The 5,957-nt window shown below is 30.8% G+C and overlaps 1 non-coding gene across 1 annotated transcript; it reads left to right on the top strand.

The window, feature by feature from the left end:
* The first annotated feature begins 4,287 nt into the window (after window positions 1-4,287).
* On the top strand, window positions 4,288-4,394 carry LOC129481365 (U6 spliceosomal RNA). Its single transcript, XR_008657375.1, has one exon. It is a non-coding gene; the product is annotated as a U6 spliceosomal RNA (small nuclear RNA).
* Window positions 4,395-5,957: the final 1,563 nt, after the last annotated feature.

The following is a 5,957-nucleotide window of genomic DNA, read 5'->3' on the forward strand; positions in this document are numbered from 1 at the left end:
GGAAGAAGAAAAATTGTCTTGGGTCACAAATGAAATACACTAACACTAACAATAGCTGATAAGGTAAAAAAAAAAAAAAAAGAAAGAAAAGAAAACATCAAAAAAATCGCATAACGTTTTTAGAAAGTTTACAAATTTGTGTTGGGCTGCATTCACAGCTGCCCTGGGCCACATGTGGTCCACTTGTTGGACGGGCTTGCTTTAAGAGGAAAAACAAAGAAAAAGCCTGTCAATAATTTTTAAGAGGCATAGATCTATTAATAAGTGTATTAATAAATTATATTGTGACACATCCTAGACAATGTCTTCATTATTAGATTTCTAAAAGGTTTTAAAAATGTTCTTATTTTGGTTATTTTTACATTTACCTATAACTTAAAAGTGTCACACTTGGAAATGAAAATTTAATGAAATAATTTCAAAATCTAATAGAAGTGACAATGTGATGAAATGTTCTACATTAAATAAAATATTATATTTTTTATATTTGCAAATATATCTTATTACCTATAGGTTAATGAAACTATCTTTTATTGAGTAATATTCTTATATATTTTGAAACATCCTATATATTTAATCTGCAGCAAAGTTTATAGAGAAAATCATAATAACATCTTTTTATAAGAATAAAATACCACAATTTTGAAATTTAAAATACGTTCAACATAATTATAAGAAAACAGATTTGAATAGCAACAAGATTATTTTTATTCTGGGGAATAATTTTATATTATATAAATGGTTATAAGATTTATGAAAGAAAGTATCACGTTATTTAATATATCAATATGAGATTCAGAATTTATGGAATATATCTCAAAATCAAGCTTAATAATGAAAGATATTTCAGTTGCATATTACGATGTACTTTTGAAATTCTAAAAGAATATTGGCTGGTAAAGGTGCCTGAGTAAAAATCTATTACATGCCATTTTTATAGTAATGGATTATGGGTGAGTAGTTCATTTGACAACAAACCCAGTCATCAATATTCTGAATATGATGTAGCAAACACAATTGAAATGTTACAGCAAACAATTCAATAATGTAGTATTCTTTTATTTTTATTTAAAATTTAGCTTCATCAAGAAAATAAAAAGCTACCTTATGTTTTCTGATAATTTGTAACAGTATTGCAAATATTTATTTTCACAAAAGTTACACATTGTTATACTTAGTGATTATAGTCATTAGGTCCTATTAGTTGGATTTTATCCCAAGCGTTGTGTCTAAAATTTAAGTCAATTCTTTCCTTGAGTAGTTTATTCTTAAATATTTTTTAATAGGGCTTAAAAATGTTTGCTGTTCAAATACCTGGCTTTATATTGTGATTCTTGCCATGACCTTATATAGTTTATCAGATAAATCTTTCTATCTTATGCCTGAACCATGAGAGGTGAGTATAATATTAACTAGCTGTTTATCTAACTTGTTATTCGATATCCTCTACTTAAATCACCATTTAAGAAATATAATTTAGAACATAAATTTAAAATAATTTTCCCTAAGTACTAATATGTCTTCTTTTCCAGTAAACTACATAGCTTATTAAGCATAATATTTAGAATAATAGTGAGTTAAAATGATCATTTTTTGTTTCTAATTCATAACTACATAATTTTTTGTTCATCAAATTATTCAACCCGATCAAGACACAATGTTTCATCTAGAATTAATAATAGTATACATCTGCTGAAGATTTGGTAAGTTTTAAATTTAAAACAGTATGTGATACAACTCTCTAAATTTCAAATGTCAGTAATTATCATAATTGTAATAAATTAAATGATTATGGTTTGCACCAGGCATCAAAGAATTGAAGTCCAGTCAGGCTGCTTGTTTCTATCAATAAAATTTAATTGGAACATTGTCATGACAAATTGTTTACACATTGTCTGTGACTGCTTTCTTACTACAAAGGCAGAACTGAGTAGTTACGACAGAGACCATGCAGCTTGCAAAACTGAAAATATTTATTCTCTGGCTGATTATGAATTAGTTTATTAACCTCCGGTTATGCTATTAATTATGTAAATGTTTTAGTTTTTGTCATCAAGACCGCTGGACTTATAAATGCCATTAAAACAATAGTGTCTTATGTCCTATTTTTAAAACCTTCAATTATTACATTGGTCTATAAGCATGATTGTTTTTATTACTTGCAACATGTGGCTCAAATATCACTGTTAATTAGCATGTATGTTATCACAAGTTCATAGTTTTTTTTAAGTTTTTTTTGTGTGTATGTGTGCGATTAATATAAAAAGATCATCGGTGCTTCTTTCTAGTCTTACAAGAATGGATGAATGTAACCAAGTTGATAGCATATACACATATAAATATATAAACTTATATATTTATACCTATATCTCAAATGTCACATATCACATATCATTCATAGATAGACAGATATGAATATTTTCATGTTCCTGCTGGGAATTTTTAGTTAAGACTTTAATTTCTCAATTTATTTCCTGTATGTATGTATGTATGTATGTATGTATGTGCTTACTTTCTTATTTTTGTTTCCAGGGCTGAGGATGGCAGTCCCATCTTCAACCATTTTCTCTGCTTGTCTTCAGTGATACAACTCTCTTCAGGCACTCACACTGCTTCCTGTGGATTAAGGCAGACATAGATATCCTACAAGGGAACTGAACATGATGGGGAAGCTGGTTGTTCACCTTCATCTAACCTTTTACAGTGTAGAAACAGTGAGTTCGTGGGAAATTTTCTGCACACTTGTTGCTGGGCAGAATGAGGGCATGGGCATCATGGATGTGGAAGTCCAATTCGCTTACCATCTGCTCAGAGATTTTCACTTCTCTGTGACCCCACAAACTATCCTTTCTTCATATTTGAGCCCTGGTCTATTTCTGGTTATAAACTCAACGCTGTATATTTGGTTTTGCTTTTCTTTGTGGAGACAGAACATAGTTTTCTTTTATGCTGCCATTTTGGAACCCTGAATTTATTTTATTAATATTCTTCCACTTGAGTTGAGTTGTGAAAATGTCTGGAATTCTTGCTATTTTATATGCAAAGCACATCTATGTACTTTGCTATAGTCAGTTTTGCCATAGTCAATCAGTTTTGCTATAGCACAAAATATGTGTTCTTATGCAAGACTGTGCACTGAGAACACTAGAGGGCTTACGGAATAATGTTAAAAACTTAGTAACACACATTTTTGAAATGTAGAATCCTAATTAAGAGTCACAGAGTTTTACATATGACCATTTTTTAATAAATACATAATACATAGAAAATACCTGAAGTTTACTTGTGGAAGGATTGCAGCTTGTGAGTTATTCTGAAGTGATGGATGGATGATAATCTGAAATGTGATGGAATGTTATAGTATAAGATCATGTGACACAATGGTAGTGGTAGATGTTTAAGAGGTATGATGTGTGTATTTGTGTCTATGTGTGTCTGTGAATTGATTTGGTTGTGAGCAATTTTCCACATTCATTTAGTTTCCCACACATGAAATAATGCATAAGAAAATGTGAAATTTGCATTAATCTAAAATTGTTCATTAGTGTATCAATTGCCTCAGAATAAATTTGTATTTATAAGCAAGTGTTACGGCAGAGCTTAATATACATGGAGATAATTTCTCAATATTTTCTTTCTTTGTTTATGCTAGTAAACTATGACACATCATACATACATGAACATCTTTCTTCTTAAGCCTACAGTCTGGAACAAATTCCAAGGCATGATGTCCCAGATTACCTTATCCAAATTCTTTACTTCCATACTATCCACAGCTAAATAGTCTCCTAAGCAGAATAAATGCCTTTGCCCAAAATGAAAAAGAATGAGAATTTAAAAAGCCATAATAGCAAGTGTTTGAGAGGACCTAGTCTGTGAGATCACAATTTTCATGGCTAAACAAAATAAATCTATTATATTCCAGTTTCATTGATTTTTCTCTATGATCACATATTATTTATTATTTCTCTACATCTATTTGAAAAGGTTTATTTGGTAGAATAGTAATTACAGAGTTATGTGATTTATTCAAAATTATATATTTTATTTGCTACAAAAAATAAACATTTATTTGCAAAATTATATTTACATAAAATACTGTACCAGCATTTTTACAAAACTCATAAAGTTTGTTTTAAAAAAAACCCTTGCCCTCTGTTACACAATTTGGTGCAAATAAATTCTTAGAATGCTTAGAAAAATTTCTCCTATCCCCAATATTAGCCTCACATTTGTTCTTCCCAAATCGAATTTAGAGAATGAAATGATGAACAAAGAATCAAAGTTGTGCTCACTTTGGCAGCACATATAATAATACTAGAATGATAGAGAGAAGACTAGCATGGTTCCTGCACAAGGATGACACACAAATTCATGAAGCATTCCATATTTTTACACCAATAGACAAGCAGAGAGCTAGATTATAATGAAATCCCATTCACAGTTGCTAAAAAGAGAATAATATACCTAGGAATATAGCCAACAAGGGAAGTGAAGGGCCTGTTTAAAGATAACTACAAACAGCTGCTCAAGGAAATAAGAGAGGACATAAACAAATGGAAAAACATTCCATGCTCATGGATAGGAAGAATCAATATAGTGAAAATGGCCATACTGCCCAATGTAATTATTAGATACAATGCTATTCCCATAAAACTACCATTGACATTCTTCACAGAATTAGAAAAATCTGATTTAATATTAATATGAAACCAAAAAAGAGTCTGTATAGCCAAGAAAATCCTAAGCAAAAAGAACAAAGCTGGAGATATCATGCTACCCAACTTCAAACTATGCTAAAAAACGACAGTAACCAAAACAACACGGTACTGGTACAAAAACAGACACATAGAGCAAATGGAAATAATAGAGCACTCAGAAATAAGACCACACGTCTACAACCATCTGATCTTCAACAAACCTGACAAAAACAAGCAATGGGAAAAGGATTCCTCATTTAATAAATGGTGTTGGGAAAACTGCCTAGCTATATGCAGAAAATTGAAAGTAGACCCCCTTCCTTACACCTTATACAAAAATTAACTCAAGATGGATTAAAGACTTCAATGTAAAACCCAAAACTATAAAAACCATATACAAAAATTGAGGCAATACCATTCAGGATATAAGTACAGGCAAAGATTTCATGAAGAAAACACCAAAAGCAATTGCAACAAAAGCAAAAATTGACATATGGGATCTAATTAAACAAGAGGTTCAGCACAGCAAAAGAAATTATCATCAGAGTGAACAGACAACCTACAGAATGGAAGAAAATTTTTGCAATCTATCCATTTAACCAAGGTCTATTATCGTTATCTAGAATCTACAAGGAACTTAAACAAATTTAAAAGAAAAAAATCCCATTAAGAAGTGGGCAAAAGACATGAACAGGCACTTTACAAATGAAGACGTTTATGTGGCCAATAAACATATGAAAAAAAGCTCAACATCACAGATGATTAGAGAAATGCAAATCAAAACCACAATAACATACCATCTCATGCCATTCAGAATAGTGACTACTAAAAAGTCAAGAAACAACAGATACTGGCAAGGCTGTGAAGAAACATGAACACTTTTACATTGTCGATGGGAAAGTAAATTAGTTCAAACATTGTATAAGACAGTGTGGTGATTTCTCAAAGAACTACAACTAGAAATACCATTTGGCCCAGCAATTCCATTACCGGGTAAATACCCAAAGAAATATAAATTATTTTATTATAAAGAAACATGCATGCATATGTTCATTGCAGCACAATTCACAATAGCAAAGACACAGAATCACCCCAAATGCCCATCAATGATAGAAAATGTGGTTTATATACACCATGGAATGCTATGCAGCATAAAAATGAATGTCTTTTGCAGGCACATGAATGGAGCGGAAGCCATTATCCTCAGCAAACTAACACAGAAACAGAAAACCAAACCAACATTTTTCTCACTTATAA

This window comes from Symphalangus syndactylus, chromosome 4 (genome assembly GCF_028878055.3).
Source record: "Symphalangus syndactylus isolate Jambi chromosome 4, NHGRI_mSymSyn1-v2.1_pri, whole genome shotgun sequence".
NCBI lineage: Eukaryota > Metazoa > Chordata > Mammalia > Primates > Hylobatidae > Symphalangus > Symphalangus syndactylus.